The 19,436-nt window shown below is 42.0% G+C and overlaps 1 long non-coding RNA gene across 2 annotated transcripts in view; it reads left to right on the forward strand.

The window, feature by feature from the left end:
* LOC117197586 (uncharacterized) overlaps positions 1-19,436 on the forward strand; it is a 102,748-nt gene that overhangs the window by 33,927 nt on the left and 49,385 nt on the right. For both annotated transcript variants that reach the window (XR_007478993.1, XR_007478992.1), the window contains exon 2: positions 7,347-7,385. This is a non-coding gene — a long non-coding RNA (uncharacterized LOC117197586). The remainder of the gene's footprint in view (positions 1-7,346; positions 7,386-19,436) is intronic.

Below are 19,436 nucleotides of genomic sequence, written 5' to 3' on the forward strand. Positions count from 1 at the left end.
AAGCAGAGGAATCACCCAGCAAAGTGCACAGCCAAGAGAGCTGGTCGGTCCTTGTTATTTTCAGCTACTAAATTCTGGAGTGGTTTGTTATGTAGACATAGAACGGAAAGAGGTGCCCTTCAGGGAGACCTTATGTTGAGTCTGGTGTGTGTGTGTGTGTGTGCACACGCAAGCCAGCTTATTTTAACTTGTGAAACTGGTTTCTGCGTGATGCCAGTGTAAACAGGGGAGAGAGGCTTCCAGCTGCCCCGTGTTGCTGCTCCCTCCTGCCCACTCCCCGCCCCCTTCTCTCTGTGCACCGTACACATCATGGCTGTGCTTGCTGTGTACGTTTATGCACCGTGAACATTTTATAGATGCTCTGTGGCAAGTGTTACATAGAATCGGATTTATGTTTGTTCAGTCTTACATCGCTCACATCAGCCAAGAGACGCCTGCGTCTAAGGGCACAGAAAGCCCCATTTGCTCTGATGATGGCAGGGGGAGGATCTGGGCCCTCAACAGCCCACCTAACCCTACTCTCTTGAACTTGAGGTGCTCCAGTGAACCCCAGAACTGTGCATTGGAAGGCCGCTGCTTTAACACACTCCAGTGCCTGCTGGAAAACTTACAGTCACCAAGATCCTGAACTCACTAGGTGTGCCGTTAGGTACATAGGTTACTTTCCTACTGAAAGTGGATGACTTTTTTAAATCCTAAGGAGACAGCTCCTAGGGCTGCTGTTGCATGTTAACCTATTCTTGAACACCAGACTTAGTGTCCATTCTCCTAGTACCACCTGGATAATATAATGGTTACCATGTTCTCACTCCTTACCATGTGCTGCATTCTGTGCTAAGCACTTCACATACATTGTCTCATTAGTCTTCCTAAAGGCCCTGTGAGGCAGGTATGATTGGACTTATTTTACAGATAAAGAAATAAGGACTCAGAGAGGTAACGGCATTTATCCATCAGGGCTTGGGCGTCGCACAACTCCAGGGGGCGCCATTCACCTTGTCGTCTATGTAGATGGTGCCCTTTGGTGTTGTGCAGTTCACATGGTGACCCTGTCCAAGGCAGCGATCTAAGGGTTGGCAGAGCTGGGATTTCAGTTCCGAAGCCTGAGCACTTCATTTTATACAACTTTATTAAAACTTTTCACTTCACTAAGCTACTTTATTTCTTCTGTCTCTGTATATTTATATATTTGAATGTCAGTCTATCCAGCCACCTATTCATCTGTCTATCCATCCATCCATCTATCCATGCCTCCGTCTGCCCATCCCCTCACGCAGTCATCCATTTAGTGGAGTCAGTGAAGGTATGGAGTATCTATTAAAGGTCTGAATATTCAGTTTCTTGAAATATACCTAGAAACGCTAATTTTATAGTACCTTTTCTTATTTATAAGTTCACGTGGCATAAATGTTTAATTATTGAGTATCTGAAACAATTAGAAAAGCAAGTAACTGTCTAGAAACCCATGTACCCACAATTCAGATTTCATATTGTGCTATATTTACTTCAAATTTCCTTTGCCTCTCTTTTTTAAAGAAAGAAAATAGAACAATGAAAGTCAAAACCTACCCCCTCTCTTTCACCTCTTTCTCTAGCCTAAAGATGGCACGTCATATCCATGTCACATTCCCATGCATGTTTTTTTTACATTTACTACATCTGTACGTATTCTTAAATAATCTTTAGTGTTGTTTTGAGTTTTACAGTTTGCATTTACTATCAGTATGCTTTTGTACCTTGCTTTTTGTCCTTCAACACTATATTTTTGAGATTTATTCATTTTGACATATACGCATCTAACTGATGGGCAGTTAAGTTGCTTTTACTTCTTTTGCTATTACTACCGATGCTGTAGTGAACATCTTGGAACGTGTCTCCTCGTTCACACGTGCACGAGCTTCAGGAGGGTGGACGCCCAGGAGTGGAATTGCACATCTTCAATTTTCCTTTTTAAAATACTCTCCAAAGTGGTTGTGCCTATTTACCCACACCAGCCCTATACAAGAGTTTCTATTTTCCCATATCCTCAGCAACACGTGGCATTATCTAGCGGCTATCAAATGGTACCTCTAGTTCCCTGAGAATCATTGCATAGTTATGTAGGTCATTCAGGTTTCTTCTGCTGTGAAATGCTTATTTATAATTAATACCCTTTGCCTATTTTTCTACTAGATAGTCTCTGATTTTCTTATTGATTCATAGGAGGGTTTTTGTTTCTTCTTTTCTGAAAATCTTTTCTGGAAACAGACCCTTTGTTAGTTAATTGCATTGCAAGTACCTTCTCCTAGTACTTGCTTTTCTTTTAATTTGGTTCTGCTTGTTTCTATAGGTCTTTGCCACTTTTATCCTTGAACATTTTAAAAGAGATAAGTCATTTAATTATAGTACCCTTTCACAATATAATGGAGGTGTACACAGGTAAGTTTTCCCTACCTTTCTGCAGGAGAAATTTTTAGAAAACCATTTATTGGGCTCTTACTATTATAAGAGCAATGCATTATCCTAAGCACTTTACAGGTATTGAGCAACCCTTTTAATAACACAAGGAGATGGGCACAGTTGTTATCCCCATTTTAAAGATGAGCAAACTGAGACCCAGAGAGATTAAGTTATTGCCCCAAATTATGCAGTGATTAAGAGATAGACCTGGGATTAGAATCCAGGGAGTTAGTTCCAGGGCTTGTGTTCTAACACTAAAAGGAACTGCTCCTCAGTGCCAAGTTCCTGCTCTCCAGAGCCCACTGGAAGAGAGACACACGTAAACAGGCTCCATTTTTCAGTGAGACAAACTTGGGGCAGCACGTGTTACTATAGGAGAGGAGAGGACTTCCTGGAAGGAATGACCTTTGAGCTGAGTGAATGAGAATGAGATATTTGTGCTGGAAGTTGATGAAAGCAATGGTGAATGTGTGTGTGTGTGTGTGTGTGTGTGTGTGTGTGTGTGTGTGTGTGTGTGTGTGTGTGTGTGTGTGTACACTCCCTATGGAGGGTGGGGAAGGACATTCCAGGCAGGGGGAACAGCATGTGTAGAGCCCTGGAGAGAGCAGAGCATATTCTGGGCATTGTGAGCAACCCAGTGTCTCTGGAAGGTGGAATTTAGGGATGTGTGATTAGAAAAGAGGCCAGGCACAGTGCCTGGTATTTGGCTGCCATTATTATTTAATATATGAATGAATAAAAGGTTTTATTGTTACAAGTGCAATCATGAGGCAATCTCTTAATAACTGGAATGCCCAAAGCATTGTCCTTAATAATTAGGAGGACTGTTCTCCAAACCTCTTTGGTTTCAAACTTTGCTCCTGTATATATGAGGAAATGTGTGAGTCTTAACTTCCCTACATCAATAAACACAGTTTAGCGAGCGCAGTGCAGTCTTTTGCAGCTGAGGCTCCTTCAGGTCTCCTAGGTAAGCATTCAAATGTCATAGGTCATTACCGACTACTGGTCTTTACCTGTTACTAGGTCATTACCTATATAGGTCATTATTGGAGCTGTCGATGCGGCTGGTTGAGAAATTCGAGTTAAATAAATGTGTTCCCTTGAAGACACATGTGGTGCAATGTGGGTTATTTATGCTTGGGATTGGTTTGTTTTCAGGTATGAATTGATTTTTTTTCATTGATTCAACTCATTAGTTAGCACAGGAACAGACAGGACTTTTAGCTCCTGCGCCGACTCAGCAGTCACTAGAGTGTGGTTTTGTCAGGCAGAGGTAGAGGAGAGGAGAAACCCAAGTCTGGCAAATGAAGCAGTTAGCAATGCCTTACTTCTTACCGCGGTGGGTTTTTGGCCTTGCCTGGTTGGGATATTGTAGTCGTGAGGCTAGGAACAAGGTCACCACGGGGATCTGCTTTAATCTGTGTCCAGGGCTAACTCCACAAATGTTGTTCTTCCCCAGGGAGCATGTGGGTGATTCATAGCTAGATCCTCAAAGCAATTCAGAGCGCGTACTCTAACATACTGTAATGACAGTGGGTCCGTAGCTTCCTCTTTGCCTGTAAAATATTTATTGGGGCATTTATTGGCATAGCCAGGGGTCTGGTGCGGGGAGTTTCCTGAGCCCCAGGGAATCAATGTGCCTGGTGTCTCTTTCCACTGGACGACCTCCAGTCCTTGTGGCCACTGCAGGGGGTGGTTAAGGGGAGAAGGGAGGGACTAGGGATTCCCTTCTGGCTTCGGGGAGAGTTTCCTTTATTCCAAGCTAGGGGTCACTTTAGTCTTGGGGATGGGGTTGAGGGTATTCAGGGAGGCAACAACAAATCCCATCTTGCTGCTCAGTCAGTGGGAAGTTGCTGGTGGTGAGGGAGATGTGTTTTTGCCATCTTGAATTCAGATTCTTTTTTTTCCACAGGATCCATGTTATAGATGATACTTAAAATTTTCAGGGTAGCCCAAAATAGAAAAAAATTCTGTTTGCCTAAAATGTAACTGAAGAAGAAATGTGTTTTGGTTATGTTATGGTTCTATAAAAGGCAATATTTTTCAAACGTTTTGCCCCCTGCAATGGAATCTTTCCTTCAGACGAATGTACAAGGAAGTGCCGTATATATAACAGATAAATGCAGAACTACTGTGGTTGATGCAGGATTCAGCCTCACTGTCGCTAAGTCTTGGTCCCTGAAATTCACTTTCTTTTTGGGTTGACATAACTAGTTAATCACTGCTGCCATCACCCATTCTCTCTTGAGGGGGCGCTGTCCACCTTTACTGCTGTATTGCAAAGGGAAGGGGTGGATACACAACTCTGGTCAGGTCCCTAAGACCAGAAGGGATAACAAGTTATTCCCAGAAGGGAATAAATGTAGCAACAGGGGGGGAAAAAAAATGGAAAACTAGTGGTTCTGAAAACTATTCTGTGGATCAGTGTGGGCTGGTTGCATAAGAATCACCTGGGAAATATAAAACAGATGAATTAAAACAAAAGAAAACAAAACAATCTGGGAGCATTCCTCAGAATTCCAATTCAGTTGCCCTTGAGCAGGTCCTGGAATCTGTATATTAAAAAGCTGCTCAGGGCTTCCCTGGTGGCGCAGTGGTTGAGAGTCCGCCTGCTGATGCAGGGAACACGGGTTCGTGCCCCGGTCCGGGAAGATCCCACATGCCGCGGAGAAGCTGGCCCGTGAGCCATGGCCGCTGAGCCTGCGCGTCCGGAGCCTGTGCTCCGCAATGGGAGAGGCCACAACAGTGAGAGGCCCGCATACCGCAAAAAAAAAAAGAAAAAGCAGAGGCTCTATATCCTGAAGAAGGAAAGAGACTAGGGAGGGAGGGAATAAGAAGGAGCCAAGACCTGGAGAGAAAGACAGAGGAGAGATTTCAAGGGATTAAGTGTTTTTGGTGAGTGGGGTTTGGGGTCCTAGATGAGTGAAGAGCATACTGGTTAATAATGATGATAATAATAGCTAACATTGTCGTGCTGAGGTCTTTACGGAGCTCATCTCATATGATCTTCACAATAACCTAAGACAAGAGACGTGATTGGTATCACTAGTAAACAGAAGAGGAACCCAAGGCATTGGGAAGTTAAGTTACTTGCCTTTGGTCATATAAGTAGTAAGTGTTGGATACAAATTGGAGCTACTCAGGCAGGCTACTGCAGGACTTGTACTCTTGTGTGTTTTGTGTTTTGTTGTTATGGCTGTTATTGTGACTGAAGTATTTTAAAGCAAGTTCCAGTCCTTATGTCTTTTCACCCCTACATACTTCGTTATGTATTTCTAAAAAATATTTTCTACATATTTTCTTATGCAACTATAGTACCATTATGACACCTAACAAAATTAGCAGTAATTCCTTGATATTACATATAATCCAGTCATATTCAGATTTCCCTCATTATTTCAAAAATGTCTTTCTTTAATCTTGATTCATACACACCAGGATACAAATAATGATCTATACATTGCAATGGTTGTTACATCTCAACATTATTTTAATCTACAACAGACTCACTTTTTTAAAAATGCCATTAACTTGTTGAAAAACCTGGTCAACTGCCCGGTAAAAGTACCCAATTTGAATTTGTCTGTTTGCTTCTCCATGATATCATTTAACTTGCAGAATCTGTAATCCCTACACTGTATGTTGCCTCCTTTGGACATGTTCTTCTGGATCATCCAAAGCAAATGTTTGTTATCTCTTTGAAAGATAACAGGAAAGGTTTGATTTATTTCTCAGTACCTTTGCTTTGGATTTGTTTTTAATAGTTTTTTTTTTTTTTTAGATGTTGGGGGTAGGAGTTTATTAATTAATTAATTTATTTTTGCTGTGTTGGGTCTTCGTTTCCGTGTGAGGGCTTTCTCTAGTTGTGGCAAATGGGGGCCACTCTTCATCGCGGTGCGCGGGCCTCTCACTATCGCGGCCTCTCTTGTTGCGGAGCACAGGCTCCAGACGCGCAGGCTCAGTAGTTGTGGCTCACGGGCCTAGTTGCTCTGCGGCATATGGGATCCTCCCAGACCGGGGCTCGAACCCGTGTCCCCTGCATTAGCAGGCAGATTCTCAACCACTGCGCCACCAGGGAAGCCCTGGATTTGTTTTTAAATATCAGCCTTGTGTTTCCCCTAGGGATGAACCATCATTTATTTAACTATCTTTTCACGCTGTTTTATATTTGGTTTACAGTTTTCTCCCCTTTTGAAAATGCTTCAGTGAACATCTTCACAAATATAATACTTTTTATCATTTCTTTAAAATAAGCACCCAGATGTGGAGTTAAACGTTATGATCATTTTAGTGGATCTTTAAATATATGAAAACTACTTTCCACAGGAATGCTTTTTTTTTACTTTAAAAAATTAAAACTTAAGGTTTCTCAGATTCAGTTGGAAGATCCCATGGGTTCTTTGGGTAACCACAGACTCACGGGGTGGGTGTATAATTGAAGATTGGCCCCTACAATATTTCCTGATATCTTTCAAAGAGATGACAAAGGAGGTTGCATTGTATGACCCAGAACAACACGTCCAAGAGAGGCAACACACAGTGTAGAGATGAAATGAAGATAATTGAAGTGATGTCCAGATATACTGACTTAGTATGTTACAGTATTATGATTTGGGCTCATTTCAGTACACCTGTTTTAAAGGGGATTTTGTTTTCTTACGTTCTAATGGATTCTAGCTTGGTTGTTCTAATGAATTCTACAGAGAGCCAATTTAGATATCATTTCAAAAAGATTCTTAGTCAGCTGAAGTGTCATAAAGCAATGTAAAAACAAGAAATGAAAATCTCACCACTTTCCCAGTACTTGCTGTTACATTCCAGGTTGTTGTTTTTGTCTTGTTTTGCTTTTTTCATTAGATGATGTTTTACAGGTATCTTTTGTTCAGAATACTTTTTTTTGTCTTTAGGAATGAAGAATATTCTACAATGGAGATTTCGTAGAAAGGGTAAGTAATTCGAATATTAGTCTCACTGACTCCCTCACACCCTCATGCCTGCCTTCTTATCTAAGTCTGTGGCATCTTTTCCTTGCTTGTGTGATAGTACTTGCTGGCTATATTAGAGTTCAGCTAAGCTGCTGTAACAAGACACTCTAAAAGTACAGTGGTTTAGCAATGTAGAAATTTGTTTCTCTCTCATATAACGGTTCCAAGGTGGTCCAGATATATGGGGCAGCTGTGCTTTATACAGTCATTCAGGAAATTGGGCTCCTCCAACTTTTTTTTTTTCTGAAAGTCTCTTTTTTTTTTTTGATGTGGACCACTTTTTTTTTTAACCACAAATTATTTATCCATTTTATTTTAACTTTTTATTTTATATTGGAGTATATCCGATTAACAATGTTGTGATAGTTTCAGGTGCATAGCAAAGCGACTCAGCCATACATATACATGTATCCATTCTCCCCCAGACTCCCCTCCCATCCAGGCTGCCACGTAACATTGAGCAGAGCTCCCTGTGCTACACAGTAGGTCCTTGTTGGTTATCCTTTTAAATTATAGCAGTGTGTATATGTCAATCCCAGACTCCCTAACTATCCCTCCCTCCAGCCTCCCTGCACACACACCCACCTCACTCCGGTAACCATAAGTTCATTCTCTAAGTCTGTGAGTCTGTTTCTGTTTTGTAAATATGTTCATTTGTATCATTTCTTTTTAGATTCTGCCTATAAGCGATATCATACGATATTTCTCTCTCTGTGTCTGACTTACTTCACTCAGTATGACACTCTCTAGGTGTGGACCACTTTTAAAATCTTTTATTGAATTTGTTACAATATTGCTTCTATTTTATATTTTGACTTTTTGGCCTCGACGCATGTGAGACCTTAGGTCCCTGACCAGGGATCCAACCTGCACCCCCTGCATTGGAAGGCGAAGTCTTAACCACTGGACTGCCAGGGAAGTCCCTCCTCCAACTTTTGCACTTTGTCATCCCTTAGGATATAGTCCTTGTCTGTATGATTGAAGCTTTGCCCCTGCTATTCTGAGGTCCAGTTCATGAGAAAGAGAAAGAGGAGGTCTGTGACCACGGAGTTCCTTTTGACTCAGAAGTTGCACACATCACTTCCACTCATGTTCCTTTGGTAAGCACTTAGTCAAATGGTCATACATAACTGCAAAGGAAGCGCAGAAGTGTAGTTTTTGGCTAAGCAGACTCATACCCAGGAAGAAGAGGAGAATAGATTTTGATGGGCAAGTAGCAGCCTGTGACATTATCTATGAAAGTGAGCTCTAATGTCAGACAGACATGAGTTCCAGTGGTGGCTCTGCCACTGGCCAGCCGTGTGACCTAGAACAAATGATTTATCATCTTGATTTTCTCATTAGAAAAACAGAAATAATAATTTCCACTTTATCGGGATTGTTATGAGACTTGAATGAGTGAGTTCATGCAAAGTGCTTAAGAAAAAAACACTGGTGGTTAGAAGCACAGAATTGGGAATCAGACTGGCAGAGTTAAAATCCTCGCTCTGCCTTTGCTAGTTGTGTGATTTTAAAGAAATTACACAGAATTCTCAGAGATCCACTTTCTTCTATAAACTGGAGATGCTATTAGTGCCTACTTATAGAAAGAACTCAATGAGGTCCCCCAATGCTGGATTTTTTAAATGATTTATTCATGCTCAATAAATCATGATGGCGTTTTTGTAGTTATTATTATGTCTGTTCATTTTATAAACTCCTGAGTTTATCTCCAAAAAAGAAGTAGTAAATTTAATCGTGTAAGCATGCACCTGTCATGAGTTGCTGCGTTCTCTTAAACCTCTTACTACTTTGCTCCTTCATCCTCTTAACATGTTTCGTGTGCAGCTTGTATACTAGTTCCTGTTTGATTTCTTGGGTAAGCATCTACTGATGACTTTATATTCTAAGTCACATAGACTGGGCTATTTAGTGTGAATTCTACAGCTTGTCTCAGAAGTTGAGCACAGTTTTTTCATAATGGTCTCAGTCTCATGCAGCCATTTTGAATAGATTAAACTGGCCCAAAGAAAACTCTGTGGATAGCTAAGCAATGTAATAAAAATGGAAAACTCAGGGATGATACACAGCTGCTTTAACCTCAGGATCTCTCTCTCGTATCATTGCAATGACCCTGAATTATATTTTTCAGGTCTAATTTTGGGATTTATTTGCAGAATTCTACTTCTCTGAGTTTATGCAGATAACCTATGGACCCATGATTGCTCCTGTTCCCTTCCATTGACCCTTCCATGATTCCCAGGTGACTATAGGGACACTTTCCTCTTCCCCATCTTGCCACCCACTACTTACAGAGCTGACATGCTGCTATATTGTACCATTGTGCTGTCCTGAATATTGTGGCATTCAGCCTGGCTCCAATGATATAAAATGAGGGGGTATAGATGCCTTTTTCAAACTTGAGACTAGCAAAAGACAAAACCCCCTTTTGTTTGAAACCATTGGAAGTGTAGTCTTGAGTTCTTGTTCTTTTAGAGAAACTGTGGGGTGGGTCCTTTTCTTTCCCACACACGCACTCACTGGCTGCTGCAGTTTTGCATGGAGTAATTGAGCAAATGAAATACCAAACCTATAAAAGGTAGCATTATCAAAGTGAATGAACGAACACTTACCTAGCAGAACCGTAAGACATGGAAAAATAGGAAGACAAGTTAATGATCTAGAAATTGTATAGCTTTGCTGTCTTAGCATCATGGCAGATGGAACATATGGCATCGGGTCATTTTTTGCATTGATATGAAAAGAAAATGAGTTTATTTTACAAATAAATGGAGTTTGTGTTTCTGTTTGCTGTTCATGACTATAATGTCTACTTCACTTGAAATGGAAATATGTCACCTAAATATTAAATATAGAGAAGGATTTTTTCAGCTATTAATGAATAATTTTTCTTTACATGCCGTGACTTCATCCACTTCAGTAAACATTTTATGCTTTTCTCTTCGTTTGCTATTACTTTGTGTGATGAGGCTGTCTGTGAACAGAGGCATCTTAAGAAAAAAAGAGGGAATTGGTGAAAAGACAGACATGTTAAAATTATTATTTGCCTGAGCATTAGGATTTTAGATTAAGTTGTAGAATCAAATTCACTTCGTATTCTCATGGATTTTTAGATAAAACAGTATTTCTATTTCCTATTTTGAGATTCAGAATAGGCCCCGAATTCCACTGAAGTTGCCATTAAAAAAATCTACCACCTTCATTGTTGTCACTGTAGTGGCCATTTATTATTTTTAACTTCACAGCATCCTTACATCAGAAGTTTCTTTTCCTTGTGGAAACCACCCCTGCCGTATTCTCAGTTCATGTGACCCAAGCCTGGCCAAAGCCCACAGTAATTGGGTAAACAATGGGCTGTGTTTGAAGCCAGGTTAGTCCAAGTCAACTGTAAGACTTTTGAGTAAAAGGAGTTCTCTGTCCATTGAAATTTCTTTTTTTTTAAAATTTTATTTATTTATTATTTTTGGCTGTGTTGGGTCTTTGTTGCTGCGAGCGGCTTTCTCTAGTTGCGGCAAGCGGGGGCTACTCTTCATTGCGGTGCACAGGCTTTTCACTGCGGTGGCTTCTCTTGTTGCGGAGCACTGGCTCTAGGCACGCGGGCTCAGTAGTTGTGGCTCGCGGGCTCTAGAGCACAGGCTCAGTAGTCGTGGTGCACGGGTTTAGTTTCTCCACGGCATGTGGGATCCTCCCGAACCAGGGATCGAACCCGTGTCCCCTGCATTGGCAGGCGGATTCTTAATCACTGCACCACCAGGGAAGCCCCGTTGAAATTTCTATAGGGAATGAAGTATGAAGCTGACAGAGGTGGTCTGGGCTTCTACATGGTAAGAGTCTGCCTGAGATTGAAGCCAGCTCGGAGAAAATTGATCCAAGAGATGGAGAAAGATTCTGACCCTATTGTTTGAGCCTGAAATGACATTACCCCTGCCATTGAATTTCTTATTTTATGCCCAGACTATTCTGAGCTTGTTTCATCCACTTACAGGTGGAAGAGTTCTGGCCACTACAATCATTATGATTTTCCTCAGGAAACATTTGTTCAACACCTGCATCATTGCCTATTAACTACTTCACATGTAACAGGAAAATACTAATTATTAATAGCAGTATTAATAGCACAGTGAGAATAGAAGGGGTGCCCGGTTAGTTTCCCATCCGATGCAGAGCTCCCTTCCTCTTTATTCTTCATTGATAGTCACCTTAGAATCAAAATCACTTCATTTTTTCAAGGATTTCAAGATACAACAGTGTTTTTTTGTTTGTTTGTTTGTTTTTTGCGGTACGTGGACCTTCTCACTGTTGTGGCCTCTCCCACTGCGGAGCACAGGCTCCGGACGCGCAGGCTCAGCGACCATGGCTCATGGGCCCAGCTGCTCCGCGGCACTTGGGATCCGCCCGGACCGGGGCACGAACCCATGTCCCCTGCATCGGCAGGCAGACTCTCAACCACTGTGCCACCAGGGAAGCCCAAGATACAACAGTGTTTTATTTCCTATCCTGAGTTTCAGAAGAAGTCCTGAATTCCATTATCGTCCCTACTTTTAAAAAAATCCACTACCATGTCAAATAACGCACTACCTTACAAAGTGGTGCATTCCAGTTTTCGAAAGTTCTAATTCTCAGAAGGTTTTTTCTTTTATTAAGTTGAAATATGTTTTATTTTTATTTCACTCATTGGTTCTAATGCTTGAAACCATGCAGATTAAAGCAAAGTTCTCTTCTACAAGATAGCTCTTCACGTATTTGAAACACCAATCATATCTCTTCTCTGTCTTCTTTGCCCCCAGGTGCATAACTCCAGTTCCTTCTCCCATCCTTCACAAAATGGGGAATCCAGACACCTTGGTTGCTGTCACCTCAATTTACTTTTGTTTGTTAAATGTCCTTTTTAACGTGAGACTAGCACTGCGCTAGGACCTCCTTTGTTTTCCTCTAGACACTCATATGAGGGCAGCCTTATACCGAATTATATTTTGGGGCTTCTAGTTCCCATCCACACTTTCTGATTCATAGCAAGCTTGCTGTGAGCTAGTACTTTCCCTCCCTCTCATCCCTGCCCCTTTTTCTTTGGTCCAAACAGTTCTTAAGCCAGGTCTGTGTTTGAGTTTTGATTATTTGAATCTGTTTTAGGACTTTACAAAACAACCATAAGTTTTGTTCCCCTAAATATCCAACACCATGTGGAGGGTACTGTTTTGCCTATGTGTTTCTGACTCATTTGGGACCTTTGTTGTGTAAAAGTCAGTCACTGTTGCTTGGGTCACTGACATAGCCCATTGACTAGATAAGAGTATTCATTTTGTCAGTTAGGAACTGTATTCAGATGTGGGTAAGAAAGAGTGGCTTAAATACACATAAAGTCATGTGGAGAGAGGCAGCCCAGAGCTGGGTATGATGTTTGCATAACACCACGTAGGACTCAGGCTCCGTCGGTATTTATGTTCCACCATCCCAATGCCTGGCTTCCATTCTCAACATTGCCTCATAGTTTAACATGACGTTCTAATATCTTGCCCACATTCTAGACGGTAGGAAGGACAAAAGGTTGCTTCTCCTAATAGAACAAGCTCCTTTTAAGGAGTTCCCCCCAATCCCCTCAATCTTTTCACTTACATTTCACTGGGCAGTATTAAATCATGTGGACACAACTAGCTGCAAGGGAAACTGGGAAATATTCTGGGTAGCAGCATAACCAGCCAAAAATTGGCGTTCTGTTACTAAGAAAGAAAAGAAAGTGGATATTGGGAGACTACCAGCCACATTCCTGGAAAGCTGTATGGAAACATTTTCCTTCTGGCCTTGGAAGTAAAGAGTAGTAAAAAGAGCTACTTAATTTGGACAATATCTTTCCTTACTTTTGTATGACCTTTGGGTTTGGTGTGCTCTATTTTCCTCTAGGCCTATGTGGAAAGGTTAAAACGCAGTTGTTTCTTCAGTCCTCCCTCCTCCCCTCTTGTTTGCTTGCATTTAGTACTAGTCTGCTGACCTTGCAGTGGCAAAGATGAAAACTGTTGGAGCCTAGTAGTGTTTGAGTTAAATTGAACTCCTTCTTTAATACAGTAAGAACGAGGTCTGTCTTTCATTTTTTTTAAAAAAATAATTTATTTATTTTTATAAATTTATTTGTTTATTTTTTGGCTGCGTTGGGTCTTCGTTGCTGCACGTGGGCTTTCTCTAGTTGTGGCGAGCCGGGGCTACTCTTTGTTGCGGTGCACTGGCTTCTCATTGCGGTGGCTTCTCTTGTTGCGGAGCACGGGCTCTAGGCGAGCAGGCTTCAGTAGTTGTGGCACTCAGGCTCAGTCGTTGTGGCTCGCAGGCTCTAGAGTGCAGGCTCAGTAGTTGTGGCTCACGGGCTTAGTTGCTCCACGGCATGTGGGATCTTCCCGGATCAGGGCTTGAACCCGTGTCCCCTGCACTGGCAGGGAAGGTTTCTTTGTCACTCCTCCCATTATCAGATGAAGTCTCTTCTCCCACCCCTTAAATCTGGGCTGGTTTTAAACTATCTGATGGGGGAGCGCGGATGGCATGAATTGGGAGGTTGGGATTGACATATGTACACTATCGATACTATGTATAAAATAGGTAACTAATGAGAACCTACTGCATAGCTCAGGGAACTCTACTCAGTGCTCTGTGGTGACCTAAATGGGAAGGAAATCCAAAAAAGAGGGGCTATATGTATATGTATAGCTGATTCACTTTGCTGTACAGTAGAAACTAACACAACATTGCAAAGCAACTATACTCCAATAAAAACTAAAAAAAAAAAAAAGTATCTGACCAATAGAATGTGATATAAGGGAAGTTGCAGCTTCTGCTTTTGTTCTCTCTGAACATTTCTCCAGTTTAGCGTACTGGAAGGTGAGATGCCACATGGAGAACTGAGGTGTTCTAGTTGATAACTCCAGCCAGCTTCCGAATAAGTGAGTGATTGAGGCAATCCAGGGTCAGTCAGCCCCCAGCAGATCTACCCACTGACTGCAGATGTTTAAATGAATCCAGCTGGTACCACATGGAGCACAGATATGCCATCCCAGCTGAGCCCTACCCAAATTGCCAATCTGTAGAATTGTGAGTAAATAAATTGTTAATATTTTAAGCCATTAAGTTTTGGAGTGGATTGTTATGCAGCAAACCACCAACTTAAACAGAAAAAAGAATTTATTGGGAGGATACAGGGTCGTTTGTAGAATTGGAGGGAAAACTTCAGAATGAAACAATAGAAAGCCTTGTAGCAGGAATTACTCAATAGTCTTGCCTGGGTATCAGTTCTGGAGTGAATGAACTCCAGCTGTTTCTCTTGTTCTTGCGTTGTTCTACAGATTCAGAGTCCTGAGGGAGAAAATTTGATGGGTCACATGTCCATCCTATGGATGTATTGATTTATGAGAGGAGAATCTGGCAGAAGGAACTTCCAGTTTCCTCTTAAGCTTTTGTACTGGGGGAGGCGATAGACACTTGGACTTATCTCCCCCCAGTTGTACACAAATACTTCCCCCTAAAGAAACCCAGGTGCTGCCAAGGAGGGGGAATGGATGGTGGACATCTTCAAAGTGACAGCTCTCCACTACCATCACTTCTTTTCCCTGATGAGGATTTTAAAATATTTATGCAAAATTTGTTGTTTCATGGCAAATAAATGTGTGGGAAATAAAAAAAAATTATGCCCATATGACAGGCATATAAGTCAATATATGGAGAGAAATTGCATCTTGGATTGAGAAGGTTAAAGGTGAAAAGGGCTTCAGAGCTCATCACGGCCAAGGTCCTCATTTTATAAATGGGGAGAGTGAATTGAAGGTGATTAGGCCAAGGGTACATTGAATTCATGACAAAACCAGAACTAGAACCTAGGTCTTTTTTTTTTTTTCCTCTCTAACTATCCGTAGCCTCAGTTGGATTTGGGAAGGGAAAAAAATTGACCTAGAGTGTTTGAAATGTGCATGTTACCTTCCTTTTGGGTATTCTCATAGCAAGGACTCTTTGGAAGGCCTCTCCGACTGTGGGTGGCACCCTGCTTAGCTTCCCTCCCAGCATCCATCATCTCTTTCCCACTTCTAAACACTCAGGCCAATACAGGTTTCCCCTGCTATCAGAAAGTAGAGCATTCCTATGAAACCCTTCCTGAGCTGAAATGGCTGAACGTGAAGGAGTAATTAACTTAGGATACATGTTGCTAATGGATGCACAAAATAAACTGAGATAAAGCACAGGCACAGTTCAGAGCTGTGGCAGCTTGACGCTGAGATGCCCAGTGTATTTCCTGGGGAAGGAGCTTGGAGGTGCCACTCTCCCTGCTTAGGGTTCGAGCTGCCTCTGTAACAGCTGCCTGCAGAACAAATGCTAAACGCTGTTTTCTCTTTTTCATAAAAACGAAAATCCTTTTCCGATTTCTTTTGATTAGTGCAAACAGGTACGAATGTAGGTCTTTTGTAAAAGCAAAGTGGTATAAAGCAAACTTTTGAAAAGCAGAACTGTATCGCTCTGGACCAATCTAAACCTGAAAAATCAGAAGCGGTTGATGTTTCAACATCCAAGCCAGCTGGCGCTTGAATCACGATAACACTGTCCTGTCGAAACTTAAACCCGCTTAGAACTTTGGTTTGGTGGCCGCTCCACACTGTATTTTCTACTTGTTTTAAATCTCTTGGTTTTTTGAAGGATATTTGCAGAAAAATAGCAGCTTTGCATTCTTGTCAGATCCTGATGCATACTGTTTTTTCTAAAGTCCTAATCCTGTTAGTGAGACATGTTGATTAAACTGTATCATGGGGGATTATCGCATCTGAGAAGAAACCGCCAATTGGAGAATCTCAAACTATATAAACATAGACCTATCCAGGAGAAAAGACCCTGATTATTATTAATGAAAAACTGTTGCAAGAGATAAAAACAAGGTCGTAAATAGGCAAGAACATATTGAAGGAAAATTATTATAAAATAGAGTATAAAAAATATTTAGATCTCTGGTCTGGAAGGAAACAAGAAACAGTGGTTGCCTCTGGGAAGAGGGGTGGATGGCTGGAGATCAGGGTCTCCAATGGATCTCCAAAATTGAGATCAGACTTCTCAATGTTGAACCATGTCTTTGAAGCCTTTACCTCATCACATTTCTTGTATCCTCTTTCACATGTGGTCATTATATTTAATGGACCAATTCTGCTCACCCTAAAGGTAGATTCATGTTGCCATTTGTTGGCTGTTTCAGTGTGTAATGCACTAAATCCGGGTTTGTGACTAAAGGTTTCCCATTGGCATATGTGGAGATAGCAGTTCTCAGCAGCAGCTTCATGGAAATCTTTCCATTTTGAAAGACATGATTTTTGATGTTCCTGCCATGGTTTTGCCTTCTCTGGAAATAATACCAGGATTGCCATTATTTGTGATAGGAGAGAGCCTGGAGAAAGAAAGGATGTTGGCTTCAAGGTAAAGGTTTTGGCAGATCCAGCGCCATCTCACTGGTTACAAAGCCTTTCTGGAAAGCATGCAATTATTCAGCTTGCACAGCACAATTAAGTGAACAATTCATTTGGTCTCTCTATTGATACTCCATCGCAGAGGGACTGGGGTGGCTCGGGAGATTGGAAATGGGAGCTGTAGCCTTTTCCCTAGACGTCGGGGCTTTGGATTTTTTTGTTAGGGTAGTGACCACATAGTGTCTCCCATCTGATGGCTGTGCAGTGACCCAGGTGAAACAGATTGGTGGTTTCAGGCCCATGGAGAGGCGGTCACATCTCAACATCCAGGATCCCAGCTGGCAGAAATATGTGAGGATTATACCCACGCGATTCTATTCCGTTTGTGCTTTAGTGAATTTCATATCTTGAAAATCCTACGTGCGATAAAGTGAACTTGAGAATATCTTCATAAAGCTCTGAGTGGAGGTCTCAGCCTTCTACACTTGTCTGATGATTAGCACATTTGGCCTGTTTACTTTGGCTTAGAGACTTTAAGACTCTTTAGGGTCATAAGATTTCTCCCAGCTCTCTCCCACATTTGTGAATGTCGGGGGATAAAGATCTACTCACAGTGCAGACTGCCTGAAGAAGCATGGTACTTGGGTATAGGATTCTGTTTACAACTTGTACTAAACCACGGCACATCTTGGTAGTTTTAGGCAACATGAGGCTTCTTGTGAAGAAACAGATATGCTTATAAACTATAAAGATGTGCTTGTAAAGCACCATTCAGACCTAAGATATTTCTTAACCTAGGCCGGGGGGCTGTGTTGATTGAACGACTAGTCTTTCCCAGAATTTTCATTTTCCATTCCTAACAATCTTCTCCTACACATATACACACACGTGCGTGCACACACACACACACACACACACAAATTTACTAGTTCTATTACTTTTTCTAGTTGGAGGGAGGAATCCAGATCTGGACCTCAGGTAGGTAAGCTTTTCAAAATTGAATGTAATACTTATAAAAGGAATACATATGTGCAAAATCGTAGGGTGCTACAGTTACCAGTGACATCTGCATAACCTTGTGATATGATGGAAAATTACCATTTGCCTAAGGAGTTTTTTGAAGACAACATGTGTTGCAGTGTTGGGTGTGGAAATAAATATTAATACAAAATGGATAATAAAATCCTCTGTAGAGCTTTGAAGGATGGAGTGGGCCCAAGCAGGGGAAAGTCTAGGCCCTTCGTTTCCACCAACTCATTCACCCCTAATATTTTGCTGTGATCTGAGGATGTTCCTAAAAAAGTGGGTGCTTCTTGGTGTGGACACCAACTGGGCCTGAGATTCCTGGAATTTGATTTGTCAATGTCAGGCACTGTCTTTCAGGTGAAACATGCACCACCCCCCATCCACGTGTGTGACAGGTGGAACTGATGGGAGAGCCCACAGGTGAATTTAGCGTGGTGTCAGTTGGCACATGCCTGAGCCACGTGCCTCTACCACTTACCCCAAGTTGTGGTCTTCAGAGGAACTGTCGAGGCACCGCTAGAGGGCGGCCCGTGATTGGTCACCTGACGCACTACTTTCCTGGAGCCACGTTACAAGTCAGATCAGTGCGTGCTGCCTTCTGCCCTGGCAGTGGACTGGGTGATGCGGCTGGGGGTTGGGATGGAGGTAGGGGTGGGGGTGGGGATAGCCCTTGAGTGGAAAACTAGGTAAATAATAAATGCTGGACTTCCCTGGTGGCGCAGTGGTTAAGAATCAGCCTGCCAATGCAGGGAACACGGGTTCGAGCCTTGGTCTGGGAAGATCCCACATGCCACGGAGCAACTAAGCCCGTGCACCACAACTACTGAGCTTGCGCTCTAGAGCCCGCAAGCCACAACTACTGAGCCCATGTGCCACAACTACTGAAGCCCGTGCGCCTGGAGCCCCTGCTCCACAAGAAAAGCCACCGCAATGAGAAGTAGCCCCCGCTCGCCACAACTAGAGGAAGCCCGTGTGCAGCAACCGAAGACCCAACGCAGCCAAAACTAAATAAATAAATTTATATTTAAAAAATGAACAACTTAGCAAAAACAAACAAACAAATAAATGCTTACCTCTGTGGAAGAGGCACTCACCTAGTAGTAGCTAGTGGTAGTATTTATTTCTCTATATTAAGAAGAATCATGGACTCTTACTTTCTTTTGGGTCCCTGTGAATAGATTACTATCGTGAAAATGTTTGAAAAACTCCTTTGCTTTCTTGGCGGAAAACACTGGAGAAAGGCATGGGGGAAAGAGAAGGCTTGGACCATTCATTGTCTCTCTTCGTCTTTTCTCCCCAGCCTGACGGGATTAAAGGCCCACGAATCCCTTGGCTGTGGACTAAGTATACATTGGTCCTGAGATAGTCTGGGGAGGTGGTGGGGTTGAATTTGTTATGACATAGTAAAATGCCAGGGGTTACCTTATTTCATTACTTGATTAAGGTTTATTATTTAAACTGCAAGGTATCACTTACATACAAAACTGAATTGGAAAAGAGTGAAGTTGGATCTTTCTGTTGACAAGAAAATTATCAACTCTCATAAATTCATCAGTGAATTATAGAAACA

The sequence above is a fragment of the Orcinus orca genome, chromosome 8 (assembly GCF_937001465.1).
Source record: "Orcinus orca chromosome 8, mOrcOrc1.1, whole genome shotgun sequence".
NCBI classification, from domain to species: domain Eukaryota; kingdom Metazoa; phylum Chordata; class Mammalia; order Artiodactyla; family Delphinidae; genus Orcinus; species Orcinus orca.